We start from the raw sequence: 18,428 nt of genomic DNA, 5'->3' as shown, positions 1-18,428 counted from the left end.
ATGGAGCTAGTCAGAGGCGGGCAGGGGCCAGATCACATAGTCTCAGAGACCCTGGCAAGGGATTCAGATTTTACTCTAAATGGGATGGGAGAAAGTGGAGGGTTTAAGCAGCGGGGTGATCTGACTTTGGCTTGTGAGTCTCACTCTGGCTGCCCAGAAGAGGCTGCAGAGAGGCAAGGGTGGGAGCAGGGAGGCTCACGAACAGGCCCAGAGTCCAGGCAAGAGATGCTGGTGACTGAAAGGTGGCAGCTAGGGCAGAGGTGGTAAGGAGTGGCACTGGGGATCTATTTTGGAGGTGGGGCCTGCAGGCCTTGCTGGTGGATTGGCAGTCAACAGCCCAGCCCTGGGCCAGACGGCAGGCTGGGGGGAGGGGAGCATGTGGCAGCCAGTTGGACAATCCGCCTCTGTCCCATTGCTTCAGAGGGACAGGAGGCTGCGTAGGGTGGGGACTTAGGCAGAGGCCAAAAGGCCAAGGCCAGAGTCTCAGGGCGGCTATTGTCCAGGGCCAGGACTGGGCCCAGAACCCACGGAGCTAGTGGAGTGCCATGCAGAGCCAGGGAGGCAGGAGAGCAGTGGCCTGGGAGTAGGGCCCCCACTCCCTCCCGGGATGCAGTGCGCATTCCTGCTTCGTTTTGCTCCTGTTCTGTTCTGTAATTATAGAAATTAACAGCGATTCGCTTCAGATTGCAATCATTCTACTCGCTTTTCTTTCTTTCTGAAACTGCGGTTCAGGAAAAAAATTAATATCGGGTTTGGCTTCACTCCAAGAGGAAACAGAATGCAGTTTATTCTCTGCTTTAGGGGGAAACGCTAGGCTTAATCAATTGGAGAAGACGTTATAGAGCATCTGTTGTGCACCCAGACCCATGCCAGCTCCTATCAAGGGACAGGAGCCAGCCTTTATTGAGTACCTATTGTGGCCAGGCATTCCACAGGTTCTATAACATCCACTCCTCATTCCATCTTTGTAAGCTGAAAGCAAAGTCACCCTTTTGACAGATAAGAAAGTTGAGGTTTGCCAGCCTGGGGCTATTAAGTCTCAAATTGCTTAGTAATTCAGGGCCTTGTGGTTCTCTGAGGGACAGTATTGGCATCACCAAGGAGCCTGCTGGAAATGCAGAATTTTGGGCCCCCCCTCCAGACCATGGCACCAGAAGTTGCATTTTAACCAGATCCCAGAGATTCCGGTGCACATGGCAGCTGCAGAAGCTGTAGGGTAGGGATGACCCTGACTATTTGACAAAGCTTGACTCAGGGGCTAGATATTTACCTTGCTTGAGTCTCAGTTTCCTCATCTGTAAATATGAACCCGTATACTTTCATAGGAATGCTGTGAAACTCTGAAGTGAGATGGTGCATGGAAAGAAGGGGGAAAGCAGAGGGCCTGAGGCACAGGAAGTGCTCAATCAATAGCAGCTTAGGGTGTTACTCAAAGAGACAAAAAAAAAAAAAAAAGCCACGGAAGTGCTTTGTCACAGAAAATGTTGTAAGAATGTGAGGACCAATTAATGGCTGATGATCAGGTGCAGAAGGTTAGAGGGAGGTGGGGATTGTGCAGGTGGATGGCAGGTGCTGTGGGCAGCCTTTGTCATGCAATGCTCCCAAGGTCAGGAAAAGCTCCCTGGAAAAGGTGCTCTGATGGAGAAGGGGCAGCTGGACAGGGTCTCCAAGGCCTCAGGCCTCAGAGGCTTGAGCACAGTCTGATGGTAAGGAGTCAATCTTGGTCAGAGTTCAAGCTGCAAGCAAAACGGACAGGTGCAGGCCTAGATGGTAGGCTCTCATCCTTGGGCCCTCAACCAGTAGGAATTATGAGGCCTCCTTTCTGTCCCATGCCACTCCTGTACACCTGGTCTGCACTAGCAGTGTACAAATGAAGAAAAAAGCCCAGACAGGACTGGGGGCTGGCTCAAGGTCACACAGCACATAAGTGGTTGATCCTTACAATCCTTCACCACCCCAACTCTTGGCCCATCAAGCTTACTCAAGAGATGAAGGAAAGCAGTTTCACATCTTGGCACAAACCCTTCAGCTGCCTCAACATACCTGAGTTAATTTGCAGACCCGGATACATTTCTCAAAAGCATTTATTGAATGCCTACTCTTCACAACATCCCAGTGTGACTTTCAAGTAAGTTACTTATTTTCTCTAGTGTTTGTTTCCTCATCGGGAAATGGGGCCAATACTGACCACTTCACACAGTGGGAGGACTGGATCTGAGTTTTCTAGCACTGTGCCCAGCCCAGCAAGTGCTAAATACAACAAAGCTAAAAAGATTAGTCCTATTTTGCAAATGATGGTATTGAGTCTCAGAGAGGTCAGATGAGCTGCCCAAGGTCACACAGGATTTAACCCTGGCCCTCTGAATCACGGTCCAGTGGTATCTGCTCACCCACCTAGCAGGTGCCTCCCAGGCTGTGGCCTGTGTGAAATTCTCTGAAGCCTTTAAATGTGGCCTGATGACCTACCTGAGCCTGCCAGCTGGGTTCTGGATGGGGAGAAATGTGACTACATGGAGACGAGTTCACCTGGCATCACAGCCCTCTAACAGCCGAGAAAACGGAGGCTCCCATCCTTCCCCTCTGCTTGCCGCCTCTATGAGCCTGGAAGTCTGGTGTTCTGGGCGCCTCCAAAACCAGAATGGAGGAGAAGGCTACAGGATACCCTACCCAGTGGTCTGCCAACTCATTAGTCAACAGAGCCAAATATCAACAGTACAACGATTGAAATTTCTTTTGAGAGCCAAATTTTTTAAACTTAAACTTCGTCTAATGCCACTTCTTCAAAATAGACTCGCCCAGGCCGTGGTATTTTGTGGAAGAGGCACACTCAAGGGGCCAAAGAGCCGCATGTGGTTCGTGAGCCGCAGTTTGCCGACCACGGCCCTATACCAACAACCAGAGTGATACAAATTAGCTTTGCAAATGCTGAAAGCTTAATGGAGCCATCCAAAGGTTAAATGAACTCCAGGAGCCATCGTTCTTTCTCTGTGGTTGCATACAAAACAAAAACTAAAACTAAACAAAATCCCCAACTTTTCATTAACAAAGAGGAGAAGAAAGGGAGAGCTCAGAGTGTAGGAAGGAAGTGAGCTGGACACTTACTAGCAGGGCCTCTAAATGACTTACGTGTATTAACTTGCTATTACCCACCCCTATTTTACTTATGGATAAACTAAGGCGCGGAAAGGGAAACTGACTTGCCAAAGGTCTCCCAGCTAGGAACCAGGAGGGTTAGACTTGAACCCAGCAGCTGGGATCCTGTGCCCATGCTCTTATCCACTCTATTCTGCTGTCTCTAGTGGGGGTGTGCGTGGAAGCCCCAAGCCCCATCTCTGGTATGTGTAAGAGTGGCTAATTTCCAGCAGGCAACTCCCTCCAAGACAAACCCCCACAAGGATAAGGTCTGCTGCTCTTTTTAAGAAGCCCAAGAGAGGCTGCTGGCACTAGACTAGACCCTCTGAGCTCTGGCTGCAGGAAAGGCCCATGGTCCTATTGGGAAAATCCTGCAGGTATCCTGGTAGCCAACGAGAGGTCACATGGGATCCAGGCTGAGCAGCTCTCACCAGGCCCCTGAGGCTGGGGGCTCTAATTAGAGTCTCCCAGGAGGCAGCCAGCCCCAAGGGGTGGCAATCCCCTCTGGGAGGCCCAGCTCTGCTCCAACTGCAAACATTGCCTGCACCTGCAGCAGCCCAGAGGTGTGGCCTTAGGACCCACCTGCAGGGAGAGGGCCTTTCCAGGGACTGATGGGAAAGGAGAAAGCACAGACACAGTTTGAATTCCTCGATCCATGCTTAAACTAGCTGTGTGATCTTGAGCCAGGCCCTTTCCCTCCCTGTGCCTTGGTTTCCTCCCATGTGCAAGGAGAAGAGTTGGACTCTGACTTCTAGTGTGTCTTCTGACTTCCAACTTCATTCTCATCTCATCCTGCTTGTCTCGCTCACACAATCAGTGGTTTGCAAACATCTGTTCTGGCTCTTAATTGTCTGCATGTCTGACTGAGCACCTTGCTTTGTCATGGCAATTTTCAGTCCAATCCAATCCGCATCGACTGTGCACCTCCAGGGAGCCAGGGCCCACGCTGGGTGCAGAGAGATATGAGCTCTCAGGACAGCTGGGAAATGGGCCATGAAACCAGCGTCCACATGGTAAGTTCTGCAGCCCTAAGAAGGAGGGATGGCACCCTGTCAAGGGGGCCTGGGTATAGGCAAACACCTGGGAGAGGATAGCATTTGGGCTGGTGGAAAGGGGACAGAAGAGAGACATATTTTTATAACCACAGCTACCGAAGCAGGACTGGAATCCTTGACTAACTGCTTCTGGTCCATTCCAGGCAGAGAGAACAGGGCAAAATGCATCCTGTAATTTGAGATGGTGAGGTGCCTGGCTTGGTTGGCTAGAATCTGGGGTGATTTAGGGATCATGGCTGGGGAGATGGCCAGTAGCAGTAAAAGGCTTTGAATGGAGGAAAGGGGGCGGGTGTTGTATCTTGTAATAGAACAATGATCATACGTGTCATGTATTAAGTGATTATTATGTGTAGTGCATCCATGGTTGATCGCATTTAACTCTCACAAAACTCCACTGCACAGATGTGGAAAATGGGGCTAAAGAAATAAAGCAATTTGCCCAGGTTCCAGGTCCAGGAGGCAGCAGCTTGAGTCCAAAGCCCATGCTTCTGTTGTCCCTTCCCCAATGTGAGTATTGGGGGAGCCTGGGGGCCACTGGAACCTTGTAGGTGGGGAGATTTCCTTGGATGGTGATTTGGCAAGAGCCTGGCAACTGTGTGGGTAAGTGGGAGGGAGTGGGAGCATAGTGCCTGAGCTGGGACCATGGTAGGGGCAATGGGGAAGGCCTGGTCACTCTATACAACTTGGCTTCTCTCCTTACTCATAGCTAATCCTCCTGTCCTATCCTCCCCACCTACACTGTCCCCTCTGTACAAATAGCACCTGGGTCTTCAACTGCTTCTGCTTCCCCCAGCAGCTCAGTGCGAGACACAAACATGCTCTCCTGAATTCCCCCTCTGGGCCAGTGACATTGTTATTATGAGTCCTCAAGAAATGGCTGTCCTGGAGAAGGAGGCACCATCTCCGAAGCAGTGCTGGGCTGGCAAGTGTTGAACGAGGAGCTCTTATGAAAGCAAACAAAAGGCCGGATTTGGGGTGGCTGCTGACTTCTCTGGTGTGAATGCTCCCTCCACAGACCGGTTCCAGGTACCACTTCAAGGTCACAGGATTGTGAAGAGATGCCCACACTCTGTGAGTGGGCTCTTGATTGCTTCCCATGAGGAGCGCTCCAGATACCAGGTCCTGTGGGGGTGCAGCTGGAGGGAGGGGATCAGAGCCCTTATGTGGATGCTGAGGAGTGGGGAGGGGTGGGAGAGAGTAAGGAGGAGGGGAAAAAGAGTGTGAAGACAGAGAAGAGAGAGGAAGACAGTAGCAGTGACAGGGGAAAGGGCACAGGAGGAACAAGGGTCCTCTGTGATCTCAGTGAACCTTTGGGAGACCCCCAGGAGGGAGGGAGTCTACATTCAGCAATAAGAAACCTGTGGTTGGAAGAGCCCAAGGTCACAGTAGTTGAGGAGCTGAAACTGAAGCCCAGGCTGAAGGGCCTCCCCACTGACTTCCTTCAGTTGGTTCTAGCAGGACTTCAGTGGGGCCGCCCATCAGTCTTTCAAGGAGGGCCCGAGGCACGAAGTGAGAACATTCCCTGAGCCAGGCACAATGGGAGCCGTAGGTTCTCAGCCTCTGGGCCCTCACGGTCCTGTTTCCCGTTGCGTCTTTCTTCCTACTTTCCTTTGGCCTGTGTGGGGACCTCTTGAGCATTTCCATTCTAGGGGATGCCTCTGTAAAGGCCCTTGGCTCAACAGGCAAAAAAGGATTAATCAGATCAGAAAACAAAAATGACATGATGACCACCAGGCAATTTTTGCCTTTTACAAAACACTTGTAAGAAAACCAGGGGGTTAAATAACAGTTCTCTCTTGTTCAAGAGATTGAAAGGCTCTGAAGGGCATTGGGATAAAGGCCCATTAAGATCTCAGATTTGGGAAAAAGAAAAAAATGTAATGCTGCAGGGTCTGGCTGAACTAAATGGCGATCTCTAATAAATCACACACAGACACACAGCCCCCAGGGAAAGCTGACTCCATGCCACAGATGGCACTTCGATGACATTGCCCCTCCACCTCTCCACAGCTCCTCACCAAGAGTCCACACCTGGACTCCATTTCCTCCTCTCAACAACTCTGCCGGCTTTATCAGCCCCATTCTAGAGGTGAACACACTGAAGCCCCAAAAGATAAACTGTCGGAACCAAGATCACACAAAGTCACAATAAGAACTACCAGGGATCTCAAACTAGTAGCCTTCGGGCCACATGGGTCCCACATGTGTGTTTGGTTGTGTGGCATCAGCCTAGAATTTTAAAATCTGAATTTTCATGCTTTGTGGGTATGTGTTTTCCAATTTACTGCAAGTCCCACCATGACTGTCATCCTGTCCCTGACCTCTTCACTCATTTCTCTGACCTGCCTGGGCCTCAGTGGCCGTGGAGTTTGCAGTCTTAATACACACGGTGCAATCTAGTCACTCCAGAGCACTCTCTAAGTGGTAGAAGAAGGACCAGATTAGTGTGGACTCTTCCCTAGGGGATACACAAAAATCTTGGTGGGGGGTGATGTTTATAAAATCACACTCAGTATCATCATTTTATATTTGGGAAACAACAAACCCTACTGTTATCTTAATGTAAACTCAGTTGTGTTTTAAAATAAAGTGGAGAGAACTGATTTAGGGTCGTTTGCAAGAATAAAGAGGACGTGTATTTTCAGTCGATTAAGGGTCAGATTCCAGGGTCTCAATTATTTCCCAAAAGAGAAAGCTGATTTTCTTTTTAAAAGACTTGAATGGATGCTCACTTCAGCCAATGCATCTGTTCTTGCTTCATTCACTTAGCTTCCAAACAGAATCTTTATAGTATGAATCCCTCCTTCTTTGTAAAGTGAAACAGCCCATGTAGCATGAATAAACTACCCATTTGGGAAAATGGGATTTTTACTGAGCAAATATTCTTAAGTTCCATGCACAATAAACAAATTCAAGGGGTATTCAGAGACTTATTTGTCATGAGTCATGCCAGGGGTAGGCAGAACAAGACAGTGGTTAAAGGCACTGGCCTGAGGGAAAGAAAACATGGTTTTGAGTCTTAGCCAGGTGCTGTGTGACTGAAGGCTGGTCACCAACCACTCTGAGACAAAGGTGATGATATCTACTTTAGGGCGGCTATGAGGATTAAATGGGAGAATACATAGTGGTTAGTAGAGGGCCTGGTACACAGTAAATGCTTGGGACCTGGCAGATATTATAAGTCACCTGATTAGGTCTAGTATTATCTGTGTGTGTGTTTTTTTATGGCTGTGGGAAAAAGTCCTGGTTAGAATGTCATCATTATCTTAACCTGTAAGGCAATCAATGCAAGGGAATGGTGGGAGCTACTGGGAGATGCTGACCAAATCAAATTCTCAGAGCAAATTGTTCATTAAACATAGTTCCCAAAGTGGGCATGTGTACCTATTCTGTAATTAGCACATCCATTCAAATCCTGGTTAAATGTCAACTGTCTTCATTTGTCCCCAACCCCTTGCCTGTCTGCACCGATGGACCCATTGGAATCCGAGTACTCAGGCTCACTGATTCGTACCCTGTCATCCAGCCCCAGGGTGGGCAGTGAACCAATGGCCCTCCCTCTCCGGGAACACAGAAACAGGTTGCTATCTCTGGGGGTGGACTGGCCCAGACAGGTTTGTGGAAACAAGCAAATGGTTGCTTTCCTCCAAGTAATCAGGACCCCAGCTCTCACTGTTGCTCTCACTGAAATAGCCAAATGCTTGAGTCCAGCACCCTCTTTCTGCTTCCAAAATGGAATGGGGTTGTCTGCCAGCTCGTATTACATCTGTGCAGCATGCAAATGATGAACTTGGGGTTTCTCAGGGTGTTAACCCGTGCTCTCCAATCCCTGATTAGGGAAGTAAATATTTGTGCCAGTTGCGCAGGAGAGAGAAATAAAGTGTGGATGAGAGTGTTTATTTTCCAAAGGGTTTGCAGCTTGGAGTCATTTAGATAACCAGCACAGAGAAAACACAATTTCCCCTAGTGTGGTTTACACATAGGCTTTTAAGGACAGTGCATTTGTAGAAAAATGCATCAATCATATTTTCCAAATGCAAAATATTTGTGCATATTTTTGGTGGCAGGGAGCTGTTCATTCTGATATTCACCAGCCTGGAATGAAGAGCCTGTTTCTTATCATTCTTATACTTACTTTAGCCATCTTTCAACCCCACAAATCAGAAGCAATGAATGGTTGAGAGCAGATGGACCAGACCCTTCTCCTAGCCTCCCCTCTCCGGTTAATAATAGCGACTACTAATTGAGCTATGCCCAAAAGTGGGGCTTGATGCTCTGCCTACCTTACCTTAGTTGGTCTCACAACAACCAACTTAGTTTGTCTGTTATTATCTTCGTTTGGCAGATGAGGACACTGAGGCTCAGAGAGGTGAAGGGGCTTGCCCAGGGTCACACAGCTAGGGAGTGGGAGGAAGGGCTTTGACTTTGGCACCAAAGCTGAGGTTTGGCACTACTTGCTATACTGTTTCCCCATTCCTCTTGTGCTGGAATTGTTGCTCCTGGCCCACCAGGTCTCCAGGAGCACTCTCCTTAACAGCCTTAGAGAGGCCTGGGTGCTCTTACAGCAAGGCTCAGAGCTGCCCCCTTCTGGGTCCTTATGCCACCAACCACTCTCCCTGTCACAGTGTCCCCTTCCAGCCTTTCCCTCCCCAACCCCAGGAAGTAGTTTGGGGTTTAAATCCCAGCTGCACCGTTGGCCTGCTTGTGTGACCTGGGGGAAGAGCCACTTCCCCTCTCTTCACCTCACTTTGTGCCTCCATGAAGACGTCATAGGAAGGATGGAACTAGACAAAGCATGTTTCCTCACACCTGCCCCCAGCCCCACTCGCCCCGAGCATCCTTTACGGGGAATCTCAAATCCTAGACACAGTCCCCTCCGCTTTCTCGCTCGCTCCAGCAGCTCCCGAATCAGCATTCAACACACATCACTCTGCCTCGTACAACGCCATTATCTCCCGAGGACACAGGCTCCGTTGCCACAGCAACCAGAGTCCTTCCACTAACTCTATTTAATAATTTCTCAACAGTGGAGTTGGGCTGGCTTGGAGCAGGGGGAAGAGCACTGGGTTAGGGGTTAGAAGCCATGGGTCATGGTACCTGTGGGGCTAGGACTTCTCTCTGGGCCTCGGTTTACCCGTCTATAATGCAGAGGGGTCTGAAATGGGTGGGTTTTGTGGCTTTCTCTGGTCGAGAAAAACCTGAGAAATAGCTTTTGAGGTCCAGGAAGTGTGTGTGTGTGTGTGTGTGTGTGTGTGTTGGGGCGGGGGGGGGGAGGGGCGCGGGGAGAACCAGAGCTACTGGAGAGGGGTTGTAGGTTTAGGGACATTTCAAGTCCGCAAGAAGAACCAGCAGCTGCCTTTGGTGACTGCATTCTCTCCTTCTGCTGACTTGCCTCCATAATGTCACTGTTTAGACACTATGCAATCTCTGGTGACCCACCATGTTCAGGGCTGCAGTTGGTTAGGAGACATCGTTTTTCTTGCAGTCATCACAGCTCTCACTCTACCCAATTTGCAGATGTGCAAACTGAGACTCAGAAAGGGTAAGGAGTTGTCCATGGTTGCCTGGCCACCCAGAAAGGCCGGATTGGTGGTGCCTAGAGAAGAGAGTCAGTCCCCTACCCTGTCCCTCTGCCCCATTCATTCCACGGCTGATCTTGTTCTGGCTCCCACCTGGGTGGCCTATGGCTCTCACTTAAGGAGCCACACAATCAAAAGCAAAAGGTAAGTACCTACTATGTGTCCTCTACTATGCTGGCCACTGGAGACACAGAAACATAGCATTCCCACTCTGAGGAAATTTATGGCTTTGACGGTGAGTAGCTCTTTGAAGCAGAAACACCACCTGGTTTACCTGATTTACAGTAGGGCCTGGTACACAGTAAGAGCTCAAAGTTTTATTTAGTCCAGGTGTTTACCCACATCTGTTCCTGAAGGTAACTTGTCTAGATCCCCCCAGAGGTCTCTAAGAAAATTTCTCGGAGTAGCCATTTGTGTCTCTAGCTCCAAGGAGCCGCTGCAGACTCTGTGCTGGGAACAAGACTGATGTGAAGGAGGCTTTGTGACTCTTGTCTGGCTCCAAGGTCAGGGAGGAGGTGGCTCTGCCTTGGCCCAGGGTGATGGCACAGCTTATAGGCACAGCCATGGGAGCCTAGCAGTGCTATTTAACTCTTCTGGGCTGGCATTCTCACTTAATACCCGTGACATAATTAACAGTGCCACATCTGCTCCATCATTACTGGCATTCACTGCCATTTGAGAAAGGGCTCTTATCTTCCTCAGTCATTAGTCTCAGGAGGCTATTATGGGGGAAATGGAAGAGGAAGTGGGGTGTGGGGCCTCCCTTCCTCGCCTGGGCACCAGGAGCAACCCATCGTCCTATCCAGCCCAAACCTCTTGGCTTTATGGACAGAGGACGCAAAGCCCAGAGAAGGGAAGGACCCTGCCCACGGTCCCCAGCGGGCTTGAGGCCTTCAGACTGGGGGCTGCTCTCCGCTTCCTTCTTGGGTCTGCAAGCCCAGGCCTTGGGGTCCCGCAGACCCGGATGTGTGTCCCAGCTCCGCCACATGAAACAACTGCACGAGCTCAGTGGGCCTCAGTTCCCTTATTGAGGATCCCGGGACACTGCTTGTGAAGTGCTCCACTCAGGTCCTAGCTGGTGTGGCTCAGCTGGTTGGAGCATCACCCTGTGCACCAAAAGGTGGCAGGTTCGATTCCCGGTCAGGGCACATACACAGGTTTCAGATTCGATCCTTAGTTGGGGTGCATGTGGGAGGCAACTGATCAATGTTACTTCCTCACACTGAGGTCGCTCTCTCTTTTTCTCTCCCCTTTTCACTCCCCCCTCCCTCCCTCTCCTTTCCTCTCTCTCTAAAGTCAGTGGAAGCATGTTCTTGGTGAAGATTAAAATAAATAATAAATAAAGTGCTCCGCTCAGTGCCTGGCTCACAATCAGAACTCAAAACTGGGGTTTGTATGTATCTGATTATTTGGGGTCACCATGCTGAACCAGCCTGTTAAAGGTGTACATGTAAGACATACATTTAAATTCCATCTTCACAGAATCCTCTTCAATAAGCCTACTTCTTCCCTATCCCCAAGCCCACCTCTGTTTGTTAATCATAGGTTGGTCCTTGACCTCAAGCTCTGGAAACATCTAACATGGGAGCAAAGGGGTTCAGGCTGGATAGCATTTCAAGGCCAAGGGGAAGATGCAATCATTGCCAGGCTGAGTGGTTTCCATTCCATACTTCCTCCCTTCCCTACCCTCTTGTCTGGGCAGGGCTCAGTACCACACAGTCCATTCCTCTGGGGGGTCCCAAATGTTCTGAGGCTCATGTCTGAACACTTCCCCACACCTCGCTGGTTATCAAGGCCCTTAGATCCTTCTAGACCAGGGGTGGGCAAACTTTTTTACTCGAGGGCCACAATGGGTTCTTAAACTGGACCAGAGGGCCAGAACAAACGCATGGATGGAGTGTTTGTGTGAACTAATATAAATTCAAAGTAAAGGAGCGGAGGGGAGAGCAAGAGAACCCTCCGCTCTTACGGCCGAACGGGCCGTAGTTTGCCCACGGCTGTTCTAGACAATCTTGCGGGGTCCCTAGCATTCATTTTCACCCAAACACATCTAGATAAGCACACTTGTGCACTCACATGTGTGTCTGAGGAAGTCATCCCTTCCTTGCCCCCCATGTCCTGCCACCACTGGGGCTCCCTGACCAAATGAGTACACTTCAGACCCCAAACTCGGTGTGACCGAGGACATGTTAGCCTCCGGCCAGAGCTCAGGTAAGATGCCATAGCTCTTTTCTCCTAAACCTCATGGCTGTGTCTCCCCACACTACTCTGCAGTCTCCATCCTGTGCACTTTGTGTTCTGCCTCCTATAGATCCGGGCTTGTCTGGGCACCTTCTCAAGGGGGTACCTTCTCCAGGGGCTACCTGGTGAATCTGGATTTGGGTTTTGTAAAGGTGCTTCCTATCAGCTGGAAACCAGAGGTCTGTGGTAACAGTGTTCAGGGCTTCTTGAGTCTCAGTTTCCCCATCCAAAAGATAGAGATAACAGTAATAATAATATTACTTCCACTTGGAGCTCCCAGGATCATTCCACGCTTCAATGGAGAAAGCACTCAATAGAATTCTACATAAATGTTAAGTGTGCATGTACTCGGGCAGTGTGCAAAGAGCCTTATTTGAGTCAAGGTCATTCTGATTTGAGCTTTATGAGAAAACTAGCTTTTAAAAAAATGTATATTTTTGTTTGAGAGAAGATTCTGCTCCAGGATATCAAGTACCATATTTTCTTCCCCTAGAATACTTCACACAGGATCAAAAAAAGGAACGACTACAAGAGCTCTTTTTTTTTTTTTCTGGGGCACACTGATGTCCAGGAATCTATCTCTATATATAAAACCCTAATATGCAAATAGACCAAATGGCAGAACAACTGAACAACCAGTCGCTATGACATGCACTGACCACCAGGGGGCATGCATGGAACATGGTGGGCGTTGGCCGCAGTGGGATGGTGGAGCAGGTGAGCAGGGGTGCCAGACCAAGGCGGGGTGCCGGTCGCTGTCATCAGGGCGAGCCTCTGGTGGTTATTGAAAATTCTTTGTTCCTGCGTGCTACAGTCCCACCCAGTGCTCACACCCATTGCCAGCGTGGCCCCTCTCACATCCGCTGCAGGTGCAAAGCCACTGCTCACAACTGCTGCCACCGTCAGCGGGTGCGAGCAGCGGCTGCTGGCCCCAATCGCCCCTCGGGCTTCTCCATCTTCCCCTGCTCCTGAGGGGCAATCAGGGCCGACAGCCACCGCTCGCACCCACTGCCAATGCCGGCCCCACTCACACCCACTGCTGGCGCCGGCCCCAACAGCACCACGGCGGGTGCGAGTGGGGCTGGCGCCGTCAACGCATGGGAGCAGCAGTGGCTGGAGCAGGGCTGCCAGCAGACAGGGAATCTGGGGGCCAGCGGAAAGGGCCAGGTGGGGGCGAAGGATGGGCCGAGACCCGCTCCTGTGCCCACCACAGCCTTGTGGTCCACAGTTCCTTTCAAGGTGCACGAATTCGTGCACTGGGCCCCTAGTATATATATACTAGTAAAAGGCTAGGCAACTGTCAGACCATCCGACCATCCAGTAGGTATGATGTGCACTGACCACCAGGGGGCAGACACTCAATGCAGGAGCTGCCGAGCTGTGGTGACCACAGATGCCCTCTGAGCCACAGTGCCGCCCCAGGTGCAGCTAGCCAGGGAAGGACCATAGGAGGTTGGCTCCAGGGCGTGTCTGGCCCCTCTCACCCAGTCCCGCCCCACTGGCCACCTTCTAATTAATTTTCTTTCAATGTGCATGAATCTGCACACTGGGCCACTAATATTGTTATAAGCACTAAGTGCCAGCAAATGGCAATACTGATACCTAATATTATTGCTCACTTCCTTGTGGATGCTGCCCTCTCCCTGCACAGAAGCTCCTTACCAAACAATAAGGCCAGGAAAGCTACCTGCTGTCAATGTCTTTCGGGGCATCTTTGACTTTGAATGTCCCTCTGGACAGAGCTCAGTTATCTCCAGAGCTGGCATGTGACACTGATCTTGCAGACACTATGCATTGGACAGGTGGGCAGAGCTGCAGGTCACTGTCCGAGGCAGCATCTTCCAGCCTGGCCTGTGTGCCAGGATCCCATCTGGTCCTGGGAGCTGGGGGCCCCTTTTGCCAAGAGTCAAGCTCAAGAGGGCCCTTGGACCCTTGAATGTGGCTCGTTCCACCTAGCCACACATCCCCTGCTTTCAGAGCACCACAGCCAATCATTCTGCAAGACCTGGCCTCCTTGTAATTTCCAATTTGTGAGAAATGTAAAAATAGAAGGCCATTCGCTGCAGGCAGCTTGCATCAAATCGGATGCCACTTTTGTGTCGTGTCTGATCACGGTACACAGAGCTGATGGCTTTGTCGGCCGTTCTCTGGCTTCCAGAGCAGCGAGAAGCTGATGACAAATTGGGGGACACCTAAGAATGAAGGAAAGATGGCTGGGTGCACAATGTCAACACCAGCTTTAAATGAATTTAAAGTTTAGGTTACAAATATGTTCTAATAGGCTGGGCACCTGAGTGCGAATTCCAGTTCTGCAACTTAGCAGCTGACGGATGCTGGGCACAAATCCATCATCTCTGGGCCTCAGCTTCCCCAGTTATTAAACAGTGGCTGTCAAGCCATCAGCCTCTCAGAGCTGTGGGAAAACTCCACTGACGGAAAAGGATCGGGGAAATGCTTGCTAACTATGCAGCTCCTTGAATGGGGAGTTGAGATCCGTGCTCAGTGACAAAACCAGGGGCTTTTATGTGGTAGTTGAGTTGGGGCTCCAGGGCCATTTAGAAGCTCAGAGAGGCTGCAGTAAGCACCCTAACCTCTCTCTTGTCTGTTTCTTCATCTGTACAGGGGCAATTCTACTACGTGTCTCATAGAGTTTTGTGAAAATTAAATGCAATAATATAAGTAAAGTACACAGCACATCCCTTGGCAGATCATCAACTGTTAGTTATTATTGTCATCTATGATATTGTCATTGGAAAAAGATTGAGTGGAATTTTTTTTCTTCTGTTTATGATTGAATCCCAAGCCTGCGCTGAAACATCACAGCTTGCATTCACACCTACCGTCTATGCCAGGCAACCCTTGTCTCTGCTGTTAGCTGGCTTCCCACTCACTCCCACGTCCCGTTCCCCTCCTCCTGAGGGCTCCAGGTGAGCTCCGAGGGAACATGCTGGAGCACATTTCCTGGAAAGCCTTATTTTTGGGTCCATTATCTGGCCTCCTACCCTTTTCCCCTCTCAAGTACCACTGTTTCCCCTCCAGCTACCAGTGACCTTCAGAGAATGAGGGAAAGGTGACAAAAAAGGCTGCCAACACAGGGCCCATGTGAGGAGCTAGAGCCGAGGAATGCTGCGGGGCAGTGGGCAAACGTCTGACGATCAATCTCCTTCCCGAGAAGGCTGCTGCTCTTTGCAACTGGAGTCAATTCAAGGTTGTTTTCATTGTGCCAATGGCTGTGTTCTGCCTGCCATTCTCTGGGCACAGAGAAGCTGGAGTGGATTGAAGGGGCAGTTCTGATGCAGGCAAAGACAGGCCTGAAGCTGGGTACACCTCGGGCAAGGTGACAGGGACAGGCTTGGGAATCCCACCTGCTCCCAAGGGCAAAGGGGATGTATGTCGGGATACGGGGCCCTAAAGGCGGCAAGCAGAGCTTAACAGATAGGGGTTGACACTCAGCATGTGATGCATACACGAGCCACAGAGGGGGGATAAGATGTGTCAAATTCCAAGTGGTTTTGGTAATCTCTATCTCCACTGTTAGGAAGTGTCTTTATGAGATGGTGAGAAGCCGCTTGCCACTTACGCTTCATTTAATGTTGCTCTTAGCCTAAGCCAGGAAGGTAGAGGAGCAGCTTGATGGCAGGCCTAAGGGCCTCACTGTCAATCATCGAATCCCTACCATCACCTAACCACATCACCATAGGGAGGCGAAAATCTAGGCCTAGAGACTCAGCAGTGAGGCAAATGTTGGCTGGGAAATTAGAAGAGCAGGGTTCACATCCCTGTCCCCCCTCCTTCTAGCTGTGTGACCTTGGGCAAGTCACTTCCCCTCTCTGAACTGCAGTTCCCTCACCTCTGCATTGGAGGATTAGAACTGTACCTGCTGCACAAGGTTATTGCAGGAATGATAAGCTGGGCACATTGGGAGCTTTCAGTACTCCATTTCTTCCTTTCAGCAGGGATGAGAACTTACTCAAGGTCACCTGGCCAGAAAATGGCAGCACCTCAGCTCAAAGCCAACCCATCCAGGGCTCATTCCTGGTTGTGGTCTCAGAAGCTACCTTTTTATAGCCTTCCTGGCTCAATGACACTAGAATATATGATAGGTAGGTCCATGCTAGTGCTGTCATCCCCTTCCATCCATGCTGGCTAGAATAAGACACATACTGAGTGCCAGCTGTGTGCTGGGCCACGCATAAACGAATTCATAGCCTTGGAGCTCCTGGTTGCCAGGCATGTGCAATCCGGGGAGCAACAGAGCTGGTGTGCTTCTTTCAGCTTGGATGGACTTGGTTTTTTTGTCTTTGTCATTACCTTCTGAGTTGTCTACTCCTTGGCCTCTAGAAGCCCCTCCCAGCCCCACCTGGCGTTCCCGAGGGACCTACTTCTCACCAAGCTTCCAGCCCTGGCATGGAGAATCACACATTAGAAGAGATGGTTCCTGCTTTCTCTCCCAAGCAGCTGCCCCTCTCCTGTGTGGTTCTTAGGGATCACCTCACTCTCCGGATGCTCCGCCAGACAAGCCAAGCTGTGTGTCCCGCTGAACTCACTGTTTGTCCTTCAAGGGCTGGCTACTGAGCCAGTGCTTGGCTGGAGAGAGAGCGGTTCCTTTGTTTGCTGCCTGCCTTACAATTTATTTCTGAGGCTAAGAGGAGGCTCAGCCATTTTGCCCTGGTTGCTCTGGGAAAAGGCCCCTCCCACTCCTTGCTCCAAAGAGAGAGACAGAGGGTGCAAGAAGCCTTAGTCCCACTGACCTCCTTTGTTCTGGAATTTGGGAGTTGGGGTAGTCTTTTCAGACTCCATTATGAATACATTTTCCCCCAAGTTCCCTAAGACAGAAGCTAGGCAATACCTAACACCCAACAACTGCGCTCTCACCAAGCACCCACCTTGTGTGTCACAGAAAAATGAAGGTCAGTTCCAAAGTCTATTCACAGAGTCTGACAGTCTGATTTTGAGGGTGTCACCAAAGCTCAGAAGCCATTTATTCAGTGCCTCCCCCCCCCCCCCCCCCCGCCGCCCCCTTGTTCTTCGTGGGGAAGAGGCTGAGCTTCCTAAGAGAGGAAGGTGAAGCTCCAGCTTCACATTAGGAAGACATGGGGTGTTATTTGGTGTTTTAAAATTCAATTTTCTCATTAGGGTTCACATCTATTTTGGGAGAATACTAGCACAGACCCTCAGTGGGGCTGGCAAGTCTGACTTCCTTGTCTGAAGATCAAGCTAAGCTATAACAGGGCATCAGTGGTTGCCACTGTGGGGATGTGGGGTACATGGAGACCTGATGGTCTTTGCCTAGGGGTAACCACAGCAGGCAGTCGCCGCTCTTCCCCATCCCCAGGCAGGAAACGCCAGGACACAAGGCAAGGTTAGAGCAGTCCCGCGGTGGCAAGGGGACACAGTTCTCTAAACCTGGGGTGGAGCCGCCTCACCCCACACCCCCAGGGAACAGGAGTGGGGAGAGCAGCAGAGCTTGTGTACGCTCAGCCCAGGCTATGGTGTGCTTTTTAGCCAGCATTTCTTGAGAGCTGGGGCTGCCCTGGGGTTGGAAGGAGGTGTCCCATCTTCAAGTTGCTGGCCTCCTTAGCCCTTGGAGAAAAAATGAGGGGCATGGATTTATCTCTACGCAGCTGACCCTGAGCCAGAGAAGTGGCGCCCGGTCCCCCAAGCAATCACTCTCGCGTCCCCCACTATCCCCAAGGCTAGGGAATGGACGCGACGCTTCGACGGCTCCAGCATACTCCAACACCAGCCCGGGAGTCCAAGGGGCCCGTACAGGAAAAAGGCATGTGATTCTGGTGACTCGCCCGCGAGGGCCCCCCCGCCCCGCGGCGCTCCGAGCCTCCCGGAGGGGAAAGGCCGGTAGGTGCATCGACGGGCAGAGCGGCGCCCTGGCTTGTTCGTGTGGCCCGAGGCAAGGTGCGGGAGTTGGCATCTCCGGGTGTCCGCCCACCCCGTCGGGCCCGCGGCGGCGGCTCGGGGCCGCCGGCCGTCCAGGTCTCTGCGCCCCACGCCCCGACGCCGGCCGTCCGTTCCTACCTGCGGCCGGGGCTGCGCTGCCCGCGGCGGGCGCTGCGCTGGCAGCTCGGCCACGCCGGTGAGCTCCCGGCTCCGGCCGCGCTGCGCTCCTGTATCCGTGCCTCCTCGGCTCCGCGCAGCTTGCCCGCAACCTCGCCGCTCGCTGGGTCTTTCGAGGGCGGGCGGAGGAACGCGGGGAAGCGGGGGGTGGGGGAGCGCGGCGGCGGGGCGGGAAATGTGGGAGGGGGCGGGGCCGCCGCGCAGGAGCCCGCCCACCCGGGGCGGGGCTTGGTCCGCCACTCCGCCCCCACCCCGTCCACCTCCCCACTCCGCCCCCACCCCATCGTCCTCCCCACAGCCCCCTTCCCCTGGCCCGGCTGTGGCCTCCCTCCGGCTGCCTCCGCGATGC

At 51.6% G+C, this 18,428-nt stretch overlaps 1 protein-coding gene across 3 annotated transcripts in view; it reads right to left on the bottom strand.

Moving 5' to 3' along the window:
* SLC6A1 (solute carrier family 6 member 1) overlaps nucleotides 1-18,206 on the bottom strand; it is a 44,513-nt gene extending 26,307 nt beyond the window's left edge. Inside the window, exon 1 of one of the 3 annotated variants that reach the window (XM_080673817.1) lies at nucleotides 18,041-18,206. The gene's annotated coding sequence lies outside the window, so the exon portion shown is untranslated. The remainder of the gene's footprint in view (nucleotides 1-18,040) is intronic. The other 2 variants (XM_080673818.1, XM_080673819.1) reach the window with 2 other exon arrangements.
* Between the last annotated feature and the right edge of the window lie 222 nt (nucleotides 18,207-18,428).

The sequence above is a fragment of the Plecotus auritus genome (assembly GCF_963455305.1).
Source record: "Plecotus auritus genome assembly, chromosome: 6".
Lineage (NCBI taxonomy): Eukaryota > Metazoa > Chordata > Mammalia > Chiroptera > Vespertilionidae > Plecotus > Plecotus auritus.
The sequence above is the reverse complement of the archived record's forward strand: the minus strand, read 5'-3'. Positions and strand labels throughout refer to the sequence as shown.